A 17,458-nucleotide genomic window follows, 5' to 3' on the forward strand; every position below is an offset into this window, starting at 1 on the left:
CCACTTGGAAATAAGAGACAAGACAAGATGAGACAAGAAAAGATCTGTTGCTTGCCTGAAATGCACAAAAATGAGCATTATAGGATTATTATTGTATGGCAAAAATGAATAGTTGTTTCCAAACAGCTTTAATTCTAGGGTCTCAGAGGACTGCAAGGACAGATGGTTTTCCAGTTTCTAATTGTGGATAAACTTGCGCCAGATATGTTATGAAGACACGGAAATACACATTAGGATGACGTCTCTGAGTTCTGTTGGATCTTCTAACAAATTGGACAAATTGGCCTTGGAAGGTTCCAGGATCAGTGGGAAGCATGGAGGAAATGTAATAAAAACAGTCGAACTTTCACGATAAATGAGTGCGGAAAGAAAAATCAAAAACAGACAGTCTACCCTTACTTTGGATGTGTAGGAAGGCCTTAACCTAACCTTGCTGCCCATGAGCGAGTAACCATTGGCTGTCCTCTGCTGGGCAGTGCTGATTCCGAATTGTGGGTTTGCTCTTCTTGTTGATGATCGTTGGCACTGTCGATGTCGGTGCTAGGAGAAGCCTCTGCTTTGCAGGGCTTGATGTTGCAGAGGTGATTCCAAATGTTCTTCCCAACTAATTTAACACCTCGCTCAGCTACCAGTTCTATAATGTGTGGTCCTGTAAACCGCTGGGAATCCCACTTGTGGGAAACATTCTGTAGGAGAACCTGACCTCCTGCATCTAATGGTGGCTGCTTAAGTAGGTCCTTGTTCTTGATGCTGTTGCTCTCTTCTCGGCTTCAAGCCTCTACTGTTGTCTTTGCAGCTGGCGAGAAATAAAAGAGGCAATAGCAATCAAGGAAGTTGTATACTCGTACATTTCCTGACCAAATACATCAGCCACATTCTCAGCATTCTTTATTTCCCTGGTGGGAGGAGCCTGGGGAAGTTGCATGTGATGTCCTGTCACCACCTCATGTGGGGTTAAATGGTGGTCGGACCCAGGATTATTGCACTGTGCGAACGAGGCTAAGGGAAGCCAATGTAGCAGGTTTTTATTCAAAGTCTTTCTAGTTTTGGCTATAGCTTCTTTAAGCAAGTCATTGAGGCGCTGACACACCTTGTTCGCTTGTGGGTGACTGGCACAGGAGAATTTGTTTTGCATTCCGAGCAAGGTTGTGATATGCTGGAACATCCCATTGGCAAAGTGAGGGCCGTTGTCAGACCGCAGGAACCCACATGCACCCCATCGTGGGAATATCTCCCAGACCAGGAATTTTTCTGCTCTAAGGGCATCAGTATCGGAACAAGGACTAACCTCGATACAAAAAGGAAAATGGACACACAACCACTATCATGTAGTGGTACCCCAGGCAAACTTGGATCATGTTGACATGGTCGATGTGCAGGTGTTGGAATGAAGCCACTGGACGAGGTATGGATACTATCACTACCCTTAATGTATGACCTTTAGTATATTGTTTGCACACTAGAAAATTAGTCATACATTTGGCCACATATTCTGCCACGTTAGGACAGAACCATGCTTCTCCAATATGAGTAGCATGCACCTCATTCCCTGAATGGGAATGGGTTGGATAGTGTAGTTCTGTCAGTGCTGTGTGCAATAATGTAAGTGGCATTACCACTGTCCTTGTGTTGTTTTGCCGCCATAGGGCATCTCTGGGAGACACTGTACATCCCCTCCTTAGCCACAGCTTTTCCTTCCCTGAGTGCAGCTCTCTGCAGCTCTATAACATGTGTCACTGATAATATATTGTACCCTTCTGTTAGTATCATAGTTCTTGCATAAACGTGCCAGTCGGATGAGGCCTTAATTTCTAAAATGTCCCCAAAATAGGCGCTGTGTTTTACTTCCACATCTGCTGCTTCGTTACCCCTGGAGATAGGATCCTCCACTTCTGTGTGTGCTTGGCACTTCACTATTGCCATTCGCTGTGGGAGATCTATGAACTCTACCAATCTGCCCAATTGGAGTGTGTGCTTCACCAGTGGCCCATCAGCATGCATGAAGCCCCTCCGCATCCAACATGCCAGCCCTGAATGCACTGTAGATGTCACATAGGCAGAGTCTGAATAAATCATAACTGCCTTCTCCCTGCTACGTTCCGATGCCAATATTGAGGCCACTAATTCTGCTGCTTGTGTGGAGTAATGTGACGGCAGGCTTGCACTCATCACTACCTCGCTTGTCCCATCCTCTCTCAGTCTCACGACTGCTGTCCCAGTATGTCTTTCCCCAGTCGTTTGTTCAAGTGTTGAAGACCCATCAATATAGAGCATGTCTCCCCCCTCAAGTGCGTCCTCCTGTACCTGGCGAGTGTCACTGAATTCTTCTATGTTTGGTGCGCAGTCGTGTGCATAGACACCTTCTGTAAAGCGTCAGTGAGAAATATCGCTGGGTTGATAAGTCTGCACCTAGCTATCTTGAGAGCCGGGTTTGATAGTGATAACCAGAGGTCAAAAGCCAAATAGCCCTCTAACTGATATTTGCCAAAAAAGAGACAACACAGAGTGATTGTGGTATGCCAAATGCAAGGTAACCCAGTTTTAATTTGCAACATGAACTGGGGGGGGAGCAAGATTAACAGCCAAGCTCTCACTCAAGACTTTCTACACCTCTTAACAGGAAACAGCAGGTTTTATAGGCATTTTGATGTCACAGTTAAGAAAACCTATTGCTCCTGGTCATTGGCTCCCTCTACTAAGCTACATATATAATTCTATATGTCCACAATTAGTGATTGGACAGTTCTTATCTAAGATTCCACCCATAAACCGTCCCATAAAATGTGCCGCCTCATCATGCTTAAATATTATTAGTACGTTCTAAATGACTTCTGCAGTGAAAAAAGACATGTGCTCATTGGTTAGCATGCGGTCACACTCTCCATAAACTGGCTGCATGACGACATGTTTTATGTAGATGGGAAGAGAAGACAGGCTTATAGCCTTTGTTCTTTAATTAAATAAGCAGCCCATATTGTCCCTGCCATGATGTCTCGAGTCTCAAGGACCTGTTCTTGCAACCGCGCCAACCAGGTCTTGATACATTTATGAATAACTATTATTATAAATCATTCTGCTTTCACCAGGTGCACAGTAATTACTTGTCTTTTTAGTCACGCCGCGTTTTTCTGTCACGCCTAGCCGATCGCAGTGATATTAATCTGCCATCTACTTATGAACTTCCTGGAATGTTCATTCCATCCCATAGACTTGAAATGGTCTGCATGTTATCGTAACTTAATTTACCTTGACAGCTGGATGCACACAATGGTATCTTGTTGTGCAATGTAACACTCCCCTACGAAGCCTTGGGTTTTCACATTCCTTGGAAGCAGCTATGTCCAGCTACCACAGCATTTCCCTGAATTAAAGGTATTTGTTCAAGCATGCTTAACTGGGCATTTTATTAAAGCTGCAGAGCTCAATTCTCTTCTGTGCTGGTGCAATTTAAAATGGCAGCTGCTTGTCACATTATTTTCCTCTGCAGGGCACATTTGCTTGCTTTCTACCGAGTACCTGGTGCATGCATGGCACATGATATATCTACCTATGGGTAGCAGCAAACTTATCTGCCTACAGTTATTCTTAGTGAGTCCCTATCTTGGGTACATGCCTTCCTGTCACCTAATCTATTCTATTTTAAAACCCACTAATTGTGCAAGCTAATTCCTTATCTGTCCCCTACGTGTGTAGTGAAACTAGCTATTCTTTGTGCCAGCTGCATGTCAAGGAGAATTTAAAGTGCAGTTTCAAATATGTCCTTTCTTATCTTATAATTTTGTTTCTTCTGTGCGAGGCAGGGGGACAGAGCCTGATCATGCCCTTTAGTCAATAATTGCCCAACTACATTCCCCCCTCCTTGTGCTACACATTCTGCCGTACTTCATGTCATAAGCTAGCATTCGCCATTGCCATCAAATTTCATCCAGTGTTCATTGTAGTTATGGGTATCTTTTGGGCATGTAAACAATGCTCCAGGTTGTCTAGCTGGCTGACCCAATGGGTACATGGGACATTAAACTTCATCATCAGTTTGAGTGCACTGATGTATGGTGTCAGCCACATTAACCATTACTGTAATTTGGAGTGCCTTCTTGCTGGTCTTTTTACATTGGGTTATTGCTATCCTCAAGATGCAAAAAAAACATTATGACCAGTGCCAAAATTGCCAACAGGTATTTGAATGCATCTGTCAGCCATGTAGGCATCCAGGAGAATAGATAACTGAACCAGCTATCATCCTCAATGTCATCCACTTCCACCTCCATTTTATCATGCAGCTCTTTCAGGGAGAAAATGGCCTCTGTCAAGATCCCATTCTCCTCATCATGTGCGGGTACACATGTACAGCAACTTGGCCTTATCTTTGCATGCACTCCTCCCTCCATGGCTGTGAGGAGGTCCAGAACAGTCCTCTTCTGTAGGGTCATCAATCTGACCACTCTTAACTCCTCCTTGATGGCATTAAAGCCTTTTATTGTGGCATTATTAGTTTGTAACAGTTCCCACCTAGTTATCTGGCTGCTCTCAGGCCACGCATTAGAAAGGATGTGAAGAACACTGTTGTTTTACCAAACAATTTATGACTCTCTGGGATTTCATTTAATGCATCATTGGCTTCTTTGGAAAATTAGTTAGTTCCTTTTGTGCATTTTAGGCCTAGGGTTCTTTTCTTCCTGTTGTGTGCCATTGCAGGAAACGTCCCAATGTCAACCTCACTTTGTGGTGTTACTAATGCTGGTGTATTTAGTAGCACTATTGTACATATGCTACCCGAGTTGGGTGGGAGCTGCATATAAGCTCTTGTACTGCAGGCCCAGTAATGGTCCATTAATACATCTCTGCCAACTTTCATACCTGGTAAATCCATAATGCATTTGCACCCTTCATTGTCCCTTCATTGTCACCATGCTTTACTGAACAATTATTTCTAAAGCATAATGTTGGCGCTAATAGTTTGGTTAAGGGTAGGGGTACTGCTTCATCTTCCACCCATGTTAAAAATGTTGCAGTTTCTTTCCATTTCTCACGGCACACCCTGTCTGTATTGTTTTTATCACTTCTATTGGTGCAGTCCATATTGCCTCTGCTTTGCATCCCATTATTGAATCAACCCATTCTCCTGAGGAATATACTTTCTCTTTTATTTGCAATTGTGATCTGTCAGCACAATGAAGTATCAAATTAAACTGGGCATCTGTACACCTTAATATTTGGTTATCCAATACTTCGACATCTCCTCTTTTTGGACATGATAGTATGTGCTTGAGAACCTTACTTTTCATTCTTATAATCTCCATCATATGTGCCACTTTTACATAGTTGTCTATGTATGGGAATTCTTATCCTGTGAGATACTTCATCATGGCCGATTGTCCCTGAAATTGTCCTCTGGTCTGGCATACTGCAAGATGTACCAAGCAGTGTGCTCTGTAAATACTTGAGAGGCTGTCATGGCATAGGGGATAAGTGAGCAAACAAATCAGCTTCCCCTTGATCTTTCTCTTCCCACCTTCTCCATTGACCTGTACCATGAGTATCAATCAATATTTATTGAATTGTCAAAATACCTTCTTATGTAATATTCATCATCTGCAATACTTCTCCTAGCCCTTACTGTCTCGTTAACTGGGCGGAATACCATTTCCTGCTTTAACTGGAATTCTACTTGTTTTTTTACTTCTTCACTAACATTATGCCATAGGGACACATGTATCTTATCATAATCAGTCCAATGCAGTGTTAGAAAATAAGAAATAAAAACAACAAAAAGAGAAAGGAAAACAGAAGGACCACAATGGCCATATTTTCCGTCATCTGTAGACGTGTCCTGCAGTGTATTGTTCTGGGTAGTATGAAGATATCAGGAACATAAGGGTGTGAAAACATTCATACAGTTTACTTAGTACCGGGCAGTAGCAGGTTATTATTTTTCAATGGTGAGAGGGCGAGCTGTATATACCTTTTTCAAAACATTTTACATCCACATATAATGACCATTATAAAAAACCACATCCACTATTATGTGGTTCATTGAAAAATATAAAAATATGACAATAGTGCTGATAAAAAAAACATAAAAAAATAAAAATGTGGAAATAGTCTCAATAAAAATCTAAAGATAGAATAGTAGAAAAATGGTCTGTTATAGATGTATGCTCTTGTGAAAAATAGTATAAAAAATAGTCCCAATAAAATTTCATGATAGAAATGTAGAAAAAATAGCCTGTTATAGATGTATGTTATTGTGAAAAATAGTCCTCAGCATCCGTATAAATATTGTGCTTGTGATGTATTAAAAAAGTCCTCAGCCTCAACTGCTTTCTTACTGTTCCAGTGATAGTTCAGCGTCAGTGTTCCTCAAGTGGTGCAATGTGATCTATATCTTCTTTATTCTCAAGTTCCTTATTCCTTTTATGTTCTTTCTCAGCATGCACTTGAGCTCTTGTCCTAGGTCTGTTTTCGTTCTCTTCTCCCTTGGATCCTGGTAGTTGGGGAGGGAGGTGGCACTCTTGCATCATCTTATGTTGGCTATATTGACCAAGAGAAAAAGAGTTGCCAGCTGCAGTATTATTGAATTCTATTTCTGCTTTTTCTGTGCCTTTTTGGTGATACCTCCACACCTTTCCTTTCCTGTCAAGAAATGAACGAGAGAGGTATTTAGTCATGGACATCAAATAGTCATGTAACTCATTTACAAACACAATTGCAGTGCTTTGGGCGTCTGTCTGCACGCGCATGGCTGAGTTAATGGGCACATGCATCCTGCGACCTGTCACCAACTCATAAGGAGTCAGGTGATCGTCTGGGCCTTGCTGATTGTACTGGGCAAAAAGAGCCAGCAGGAGGCAATACATCCAGTCCTTATGCAGTGTGTCACGCAATCTTGCTAATTTTGCTAACCTGTGATGCCCAAGAGTTTTGTGCACTTTATAAATGTACAATAAATAAATAAATAAATCTCCACGGCTCTCCCTGAGATTTGTTCATTATGTATACAGGAGTGTTGCAAGGAGATTCTGATGGCACTATCGCTCCATGCTTAATGAGCAAATGTATTGCTTCATAAATACCCTCATATGCTTCTTTGGACATTGGATACTGTTTTACTCGAGGAAAAATTGCCCCTTTCTTTAATTCATTTTTACTGCTCCAATTCCTTTTAACAACCCCACATCATATGGACTGATCGTCCATACTCTGCCCGGTACACTTTCCAAATCTTCTTCCATAAATGCTGGTACTTTTTCAGCTAGCGGTATTTGTTTTGGCACCTCAGTATACTGTATTCTCATTTGACATGGTATATTTATCTCAAATAATACCTCATCATCAGCGGCACTGTAGTCAAACAATTCATCATCTGTCAACTGGGTCAGTCTGCGTGATGCGTCAAGTGCTATTACTGTGTGCCAACTCACCCCTTCCTTATCAGTGCTGTGTAAAATCACTCTTTCCCCATCACTACAGCCATCTCTAGCTCAATGTTAACCAGTTCCCCTTCAGTTACATCTGTAGGTATCTGTGATCTGAATAAAAGGTATGTGGGTAGTCTCAATAACTGTCCCTCAATGTGGGGAAGCCATGCTAACATCTCTTGTACTCCACAGAAAAATACTTCAGGATCCACTGGTAGTCCCCTCTGTACTTTCTGCCCATGAAAGGCTTGTGTGTATTTTTTTTCTGTTTGGAAATGTATGCCTGATGTAGAGCATATTATGCTGTCCTCTGTGAAGTAAATGATATTGACATATTGCGTTTGGTCATAAGATCTCTTCCCAATATGTTAACATGTGTCTTCCTGGAATACAGGAATGGAATACCTACCGTCTGATATCTACTGTCACAGGATGTTGCTGTACCAGTGTCAACTAAGAAAACAAGAGTCTGGTCTCCTATAGATATCTCTACCCTCTGTTCCTGTTCAGGGTATGTGGTTACTGATAGGATAGGGAACATCAAGCTATTCTGTGGGCATTCCTATTGGGGATACATGTTCAGTCCTGTCCCTGTAAAAGGGTTCCCCAGTCACTGTCACTCCTCCTATCTGTGGTGTCTGTGGCAGAATATTGGTATCCCATAGTCTCACTGCTTGTTGTGATTGCACAGCACTCTGTGGTTGCTGTGCCAATGTCTGCTGTGGTTATTGTGGTGCTATCTGTGGCTGTATATGTGGCCCTTGGGGTTGTTGCACCTGCTGTGCTTGTGTCTGATCTCGTGCATATTGTGTGTAGTCATAGTACTCATAGTTTTGCTGTGGTGCATCATATGGTACTGGATATGTCATCCCCCTCTTGGCCCATACTGCATTGCACCTTGCTGCATTGCTCCTTTACTTCTACACACTTGTGAAATGTGTCCTACTTTCCCACATGTCCAACATGCAGTTCCAGTTCCCCCAGGTCCTCCGAAGAGAGACTGTCCCCCACAAACCCAAATCATCTCCCTCAGTGAACAAATCCTCTTCCTCCTCTGGTGTAAAAACGACTCTCCCCTCTACCTTCAAAATAAGCACCCATGCCCTGCTGTGGCATGACAGCTCCCTGTCCATTATTCCCATCTCCTGTATTTATCAATACTTCTCCTTCTACCACCATTTTGGATAATTTATTCTTACCAATTTTGCCTCTTCTTTTTGCCTTTCCTCTCTTTTCTTTTGATCCTTCTGCTTTAACCTACACTGATGTATGATAGTTAATTGTATGTCTGGCCATGGTCTTATTTCAAACCCACAATCTTTTTTTAACTGTCTCTGTACTTCTTCAGGTAGGCCCTGACATAGAATATGATAAAACACTGGTATATTTTTTTATCCCAATGGTCTTTAGTTTCCAAACACCAATGTTCTTTAATGTCTTGAATATAGGCAACAGGGTCCTCAGTAGGCCCCATCTTCCTAGTCATTATGGTGCCCATGTCAGATTGATCTGGAAATAGAACACCCAGTGCCTTCCATACATTAGCTCTACAATTAGAGTAGAGTAGGGGCAAAGATATATTGTGCTCCCCTATAGAAAGTGCAATATCTTCTGTAAATGGAACCACTTCCGTGGCCCCAGAGAATCCTTGAGCATTTATGGCATTGCCTCACATACTATATTTCCCTTCCCGAATGCAGGATTTGGTGCCTCCAGTGTCTACAAGAAAGCAAAAGGTCTTGGTACCTATCGTCACCCCTATATGTGATTCCTCCGCAGGATTGAGTGTAATAGATAGGATGGAACACATCAAGTCTGTCTGTGGGCTGTCCTATTGAGGGTATAATGACATTAAGTTCCCTAGGAATGGGTTGCCCCCACTACAGTGACCCCCCAGTTTCCTAACAGGAATTGTTGTCATGGAGTCTGTGCGTGCCACTGTCCCGTCATTTGGTTTTGTGCTGTTCTGCATCTGCAGTATTTGCTATGCCTTGTATGCATGTTGTGTGTTACCCTGCATCTTTGGCATCTGTGGTGCCTGCAAATACTGCTGCATAGGTGCTTGCATTTGTGGTGCCTGTGTCATGGGCTGTTGTGTCTATGAGTATGCATTTGGTGTCTGTCCTTGGTGTTGTGTTGGGTCCTGAGCGTAATACTCATTCTGTTCTCCCAGATATGCTGGCTGGTACTGCATTCCCCCGTTCTGTTGTATCCCTCCCCTGCTTCTGAATGCCCATGAGATGTGTCCTATCTGTCCACACACTCAACACTGGGGTGGTTCTCTCACCTGCCTCTGGAACCCCCAGAAAACCCCTCTGAGCCCTGTTGTGTTTGGTGCCCATATCCTTGAAACCCCACTGGGAATCCCCCATGGTTCTGCTGTATCTGATGCCCGCACTTACATCCGCTAGGAGGCCCCCCTCTACCTCGGAACCCATGCTGCGCATTACCCACCCCTTTAACCCACCTCCTGCGGGCAGTGATGTGTACTGCGTCTGTGGTGACCCTTGTCCTCCTGTGCTTGTTAATACTGCCCCTTCCATGGCGTATTTAGATAGGTACTTCTGTACTAACTTCGCCTCCTGCTCCTTTCTTTCCTCATGCTTTTTCCTCGCGTTCGCTTGCATTAACCTACACTAATGTGCTATTGTGAATTGTATTTCTGACCAAGGCTTTGCCTCCATCCCCACCAACTTCTTAAGTTGCCTTTGCACCATTTCTGGTAGCCCCTGGCATAGTATATGATAGAATAATGACACTGTTTTGTCTCACGGTTCTCGCGTTTAAAGGTGCCAAAGCTCTTGAATCATCTGAATGTAGTGTAAGGGGTCTTCGTCTTCTCTAAACTGCATCCGCAGAACTTGCCATATGCCGTTCGGCAGTTAGCAAATGGCACGCCATCCTACGCCGTGTCCTGGGTGATTACTCCTGGGTACCCCGCCCTTCTTCATACATCATCAGCGGATTCCCTGAGGATCGCCACTAGTAGCCTCTTTATGTCTCCCACAGCTAATTTCTCCCCATTCGCCCCTCATGTCAGCCTGATCTTCCTATCCGATCTCTCAGCATCTTTAATGTCAGTACATGCCTTTGCCGTCCCTCCCTTCTTTTGCCCTGGAAGATCTCTAAGCCTCTGCACATATGCGATTAGGTCATCCTTACAGCGGGATGCGTCTCTGGACTGTCGTGATCTATCATCCTTATCCCCTCTGGATCCGCCTGTGTCATTTACGACTTCCCATGTCACGCTTCTATCTGTGCCTCTCCAGTCGATCGATGCCTGGGTCACCCTCTTTCTGCGTCCTCGCTTCCCTCTGTTTCCCCATCTGAATCAGTGTCCTCCATGTCACTATCAAAATCGTCCGCAAAGCTCAACCTCCTTGAAGTCATGCCCTTGCTTAGATTTCCTTCAAATTCAATCAAGTTCCTGCTACCCTTTCTCCCAGAGGACCCCGTGTCTGTCCTGTCCGATGGAGTGGCAGATATGTCAAGTGTGGTGCCATTGCTTTGCTCCAGTCACCTACCCTCTGCCACTTTGTCATCTATCATGCCCATTCACAACTTTGTCCTTATGTCTCTCACTGCACGCTCCTCCTTGCATTTGCGCTCTCTTATGAGTCGCTCTATTTCCCACTTTCTCCGTTCCCTTCTTACTAAAACTTGTCTTTCCTTCTAATCTTCCTCACTTCACCTCTCTAACTCGTCGAGCTCCTTCCTCCTCCTCATCTCTCACTGCTCCTGCTCTTTCTCTTCTTCCCTCTGTTTGTCTCTTCGCACTCTCTTGCGTCCCTCCTCTTCTTTCTTCTCCTTTCTTTATACTTCTTCCAATATCTCCACACAGTGTCACGCTTCGCTGCTCCCCTTATGACCCTCCATTTCTTTACTTGTCCCTGCTGATTCTCCCATTGTCTTCCCAACCAATTTCAGCAGTATCTTCTCTCCTACCCATTTGTTCAATGTTGTGCCCTCTAGCCACTCCTTAGTGTTGTCTGGGTCTTACCACATGTTTCTCTCACACCATCTGTCTGTCCCACCCCTTTCTGCACCTCTTCCTTGGTATATGGTGGAGGTTGAAATGTTGGATTTGTGTACCCTTCTGCTGCCTTTAGTTCCCGTATAGGGTATAGCCCCTGAGTTACTCCTGCAAGCCCTTCTTTTTCGTGCTCAGGAGGAGGTGGGGGAGCATGTGCCGAGGGCACTGTGCCCTGTGTCTCCTGCTGGCTCAGCATCCATTGATGCCTTGCTACTTCCCCCGCCTTCCTGGAACATTTTTCAGAGTTTGAATATCGCCATGCAACTGTCCAACTTCTTATCCTCATAGGTCTTGTATGTATGTCTGTAATGGTTGCTGTACATTTTTGGAGAAACTTTGCCATTATGGCCATGGCTTAGTCAATTTACCCTCTGTGCTTTTCGTCCATTCCACGCTATTTTTACAAATCATATCCTTATATTGTGGAAGGGCCTTAAATAGGTTCTGTAGGGGCATATCCCCCACACTTCCCTTGATACATGGCTTGTATACCTACCTGACCTAAAATCAAGGATTTCTAAACTCCCTTTATTATACAAACACAATTAATACTTTCAGTTCTGATATTTTTATTTCACAAATACCAGTTCTCAACAATTCTTCCTGAACCTGTCTGGCTCCTAAACAACCTGTCAAGCATGCTACGTGCACTGCCCTTCTACAACTCTGCACCTCTTCAGGCACACCCGCCAATAGTGCGCATGCGCCTTATGCGCACCGCCAGCGAACAGACTCCTCTGTCAAGTTTAAACTCTCAGCACCCACTTCTGTAACTCCTTGTGCTCTCCTAGTTCTGTGCACCGACCTGATGGGTGGCGTCAACACTTCATTAAACAAGGTAGTGCTAGAGATCACTTAGAACTCTCACAATGCTAATGACCTTTTACACAAACATTTACACAACACCAATATGAACCCGCAGCTATCTTCCTGCCTCCTAACAGGGCATACCAATAGTTCTCATGTTCGGTCTGTACCTACAGTGTCGCCTTGTAGATAAAACGTATCTGTGAGACTTAACCAGAGAAACACCTTCCGCACTCTAGGCTAGCTCCCTTTGCTAAACCTTTACAGAGGGATACCATTAACCATGACCCGAGCTAAAACGCCCAATTCACAAGGATTACAGTATTCACAAAATGTATGTCATCCGTGCCCTTAAGCCAATAGTCTAGGTTATTCACCAAAACCTTTTAGCTCAAGACAAATGTTCCCTAACCACAGAAATGACATATTCCTCTGCTCCTTTCCCTATTATGCTTCACAAACTCGACACTACGAAACAATACTCAACAATACTCCAAAGATACTCAACAATACTATTTAGCACCACGCATCCACTGTTACTTTCCCACTCCCCTTAGTTGCCGTGTGGCTGAGTCAATACTTACACTCTGTGATCCACTGATGCTGTTTGGCTACTGGCTCCTCCAAAACTGCAACACCACCCTTCTGGTCTGCTGGACTTCTCACTGACCGCGTGCAGGATATTTCCAAGATGGCTCCTGACGGTCTTTGCACAGGGGTGCACTTCCCCGTTGGCTCGCTTTCTGTGAAGCACCCTGCCACCTACCAGGTGCTGCGGTGGAAGAGGCAGCTTATGCCGAGCGTGCGTGGTAAACCATCCCTCTGCTACCAGCTTGTTGGCTTAGGGTATGCCAGAGGTCTGGGGGTTACTACGAGCATACCCATTCAGCTCTCAGGGCCCAACAACCCTCCAGCAGTAACAAAGAGAGAACTCTTCCAAGGGCAAGTTAGAACTGTTGTTTATTACAAAAGCCTACAGGGATCATACAGGACATTCGAGCATTCCCAGAATCACTGCCCCCAAGCCTGTGTTGGGACTTTATGTTGTCCCCTTGCATCACAACATGGGACCTTCTCCGAACAACCTATCACTCCTTTTGGTTGGGTGATCGGAGTGGTATCCCTTATGGATAACCAGTATATAGATCCTAGTTTATTGGCCCTCGCATGTCAGGTGGCTGCCCTGCCCCTTCCCTAGGAAACTATCTATTACATTGTTGCAGGGTCGCAGGATTACCATTGGCCCTTGCCCGTTGCCATCCACCCCTGGATTTCTGTCCCTTCATTGGCTAAACTGGTCTCCTCTGTTGTTAGCACTTTGTGCACCTCTTCAAGGTGATGAGAGTGACTATGGGCCTCATTATAAGCATGGAGGTCTGGGAACTACGGTACCGGTAAGCATGCCGGTACCGTAGTTCCCAGACTGCCATACTACGAGCTGTGCTCGTGGGCGCCTGTCAGCCCGCTAGGTCTGGCCTGGCGGGCAGAGCGGCACCCGCAAGCACAGCGCATCGGATGCACCGGCACCATTCTGAATGGTGCCGGTGCATCCAACGTCCCATTCCAATTCAGCCCTATGGGGCCGAAAGGGGATGGGGAGTCCCTTATTGCCAACACCCGCAAATGGGCAATTACCGAGTCCGCTGAACTCGGCATGACCCGGTTCTTGCCCATTGATCAGTGTCGGTAAAAATGCAACTCCGGCGGCAGCCCTGCGGGTTTTGCCGACACGGCTACGGCCAGAGTTGTAATGAAGACCTATGTGTTCCCAAGGTATCTGTTAGCAGCACCACTTTTGCCTGTGAGAATGCCCTCAACATTGCAATGCTGTTAACAAGTCCATGTTTTACTTCATGTCTGTGTTGCTGAGAATTGTTTGTCTTCCTACCGTGGGTGAATTATCATTTTCTAGCTCGGCTGAATCACGTGGTTGAGGACCACAAAATTGAGCTCTTCCGGTCTGTAATTTATGAGGATTTAATCTGTTTTATTCTGCAGATGGCCCCTTGTTGCTTTGGTTTGGAAAGTGTTGCTTGTCTCTGACCTTGGCTGCGAACCCTGGCTTGTTGTTCTGTGCAGCCTGGTTCTGCTTTCCCTCGTCACTCGTCCTGCGGCTCATAGCCTCTGTGTAATACTAATTATACTTATACTATGATTTCTACATATCTATACCGTGCTATGGTTTCCATAGGTTAGTCATATTTGGTCCATCCAGGCTCCTTATGTGTTCCTTTAGTTCCATAGGGTTAGTTGCCATAGGCATTTGCAAGCTTGCTATGCATCGCTTTGTTGCCTTGCTTTCAGCGTTTCTGCACTAAGCGAATGAGAGAAATAATAAAAGCATTTGTCAGTATGTATATGTATCCGTCTTCTATCTACAGAACTTTGTAAGCATGTTTTTTGTGTGTTCATGTGTGTGTTTGTGTAACTTTGTGCATGGCTGCGAGTGTACTTTGATAATAAGGTTGCTATGTCGTGGTGTCACTAACAACATCAGGACACTAGTTTCTCGGCATTAGGCAATGTCATCCATTGAGGCATTTGGGTCCATGACCAGGGGCGTTGCAATAGCCCCTGAACTTTTGGTTGTAGCCCCGGATAGAATCTCAGGAGCTACAGCCAAAAGACTAGCTAGCTCCCAGTCCCAACTGTAACAACATCAGCTTAGCCCCGGGTCTTTTCCAGACCTAGCAACTCCCCTGTCCATGACCAACTTTAACCCTTTAAGTGCCATTGTTGTCCCCCCCAGTGCCACGTTTTTTTTTAAATCGCGGTACCCACCGCAAAACCCGCCCAACATTTCCCCCGTCATTAACCCCTTAAGTGCCACCGACGGGCCGGCTCGCCGGTGGCAACCTGGAGCGGTTTTTACCGACGAGCCGGCTCGTCGGTGGCATTTAAGAGGTTAAAGCACCTGTATCCATAAAGACATTGGGCCTCATTGCAAGAGTGCCGGTCCGGTAACAACGGTGCTGGTAAACTACCGGCACCATTGTTATCGGACCGGCAAACTGTCGCACCATTCATGAATCCAATGGGACTCAAATGGGAATGGGGAGTAATAATTACCGGCACCTGGCAATGGGGATTTATCGGGTCCGCCGGGGCTGTAATGCCCCGGTAAATCCCCATTGTCGGGTGCCAGTAAATTCATGACTCCGGTAGCAGCCATGCCGGTATTTACTGACACGGCTACCGCCAGGGTCATAATGAACCCCATTGATTGGATAAGGTTTGAATGGCCACCTGAGAGAATATCTTTCTTTATACGTGGACAGCACTGGCCCTCCAGGCAGCTGTCCCAATAGTGAGTGGCTTTGTGTATTTTTGACTCTTCGGGCCGTCATGTTCATGGGAGTGAGGAGGGGTTACGAGGGGCATTCCAGGGACCCTCTCTTCATTACTTTGCCGTTCACATGTTCATAAAGAGAAATTCATTCAAAAATGTAATATTTGGCACGCCTGATTTGGGTTGTGTGGAAATTACTCCCAAACGACCTGTTATCTGATTAAAACATCCTACAAGCCAGGCCCAATGGCTTTGTTATTGTGTGTTCTGAACTAGGCCGGTTTAATCGAAAGCCAAATCAAAATCTTCTAACCAAATTATAGAGAGAAGGAAAAAATGTATTTCAACTGAAAGGTTCGTGTGGGCCAATCGTGACCTGCAGGAGTGTGAATCCCAAGCTTTCTGACATAAACCAAAAAACAGTGACTGTAACGGTTCATAGCATGTCCCCGCGTGGAGCCCAGTGTGAAAGGGACATGTGGCTAAAGAGCACAGCATCTTGGGCGACCTTCCATTTTACCATACGCCATTCCGGAAACTTGAACCATTTCCTCTTGTCTGCAACCGTGAGGGGAGGCTGGCAGAATGTTACACTGTGACACTTTCAAAAAAACACACTCTTCCAGGAATGTGTGATATTTTTGCAAGAAATACGCAGCGGCCCGCTCTGCTTGACGCTGGAGCTGCAGGCTGCCGAGTTGACTGGCTCAACGAAAAGCGTAATCAGTCCCAGACTGTTTCAGCTACAGTAGCCGACATCCAAGAGTGGGACTAGTAAAACGTCCACGTCAGTCTGCTCGCCCACCACCACCCCACTTCCATTCCTTGCTGCTTTTGTGAGAGGGTACAGACATTGGTAATTACCTTCCGGTCCGTTGGTAGTTTGTTCTGATTTAAGCTCCAGTTATTGATTCGCCTCCTCCAGTTGTCTTCTACCATAAAAACAAGCTACGGGTGTCCCATTTGTGCAGTATTACGTGACAATGAGACAGGCCACATGTCAAAATCAGATGAGATGTACACCACGGGCTACACAACAGTGGGCGTCTGCCTGCAACTACACAACACACATCAATAATGTGCCTTCCTTTTAAAAAATCAAATATGCCGCACAAGTAACTTTTCGCTGTTCGTATTCATAAAAACGAATGGAAAGGCTTCTGTGAACGGCAGTGTGTGCTGTGATGCGGTTTGTGTGGGACGGCGGGTATTCAGTCGAGGTTGCAATGAGGTGCATGGAGTATGTATGCGTAGTAGCGCCGTGGCGGAGTTGCTAGGATTCTTGTGCGTGGGGCAGAATGCAGGTGTGATGGGGCTGGTTTGGGTGGGGACAGTGGTGGGTTAGGCTTTACATGGGGCAGTGCTCGGGCTGGATGTGTGTACGGGCTTTTCTGTAGGGTGAATGGGTGGGTTTAAGGGGTATCTGTGAGCGCTATGAACGCGTGTGGGGGGTTGTAGGTGTGCATAGCGAGTGTAGTGGGGGTTTGTGCGTGCGGTGCAGGTGTCACACGGATTGTGTTGTTGTGGTGGTTGTGGTCGTATTTGGTGGAGTACGGTAGGACTGAGGTAGTTGTGAGGATGGGTGTTGCAGGGGAAGGGATTTCATAGCAGGAGCAGTGCGAGGGATCACTAACGGGGTTTCGCCCTTACCCTGTGTATTGATGCGAGTGGAACAGATTTTAAACAGCGATTCACTGAGCTCGAAATGGAGACGGATGAACGGGGAAGTGCAATGGGTGGGTGTTGGGGCGGTAAGAGACAGCGATTAAAAAGAGGTGGAGAAACAGACCTAGACATACGGGGGTGGAGGGGGGGGGGGGTCGACGGAGAGAAAGTGAGAGCCGGAGAAGAAAGTGCGCCTTTCACTCATACTTTCTCTAGCCCCTCCCCTTCGGGAGCATCTCTCTTGTG

This window comes from Ambystoma mexicanum, chromosome 4p (genome assembly GCF_040938575.1).
Source record: "Ambystoma mexicanum isolate Mex_15411 chromosome 4p, UKY_AmexF1_1, whole genome shotgun sequence".
NCBI lineage: Eukaryota > Metazoa > Chordata > Amphibia > Caudata > Ambystomatidae > Ambystoma > Ambystoma mexicanum.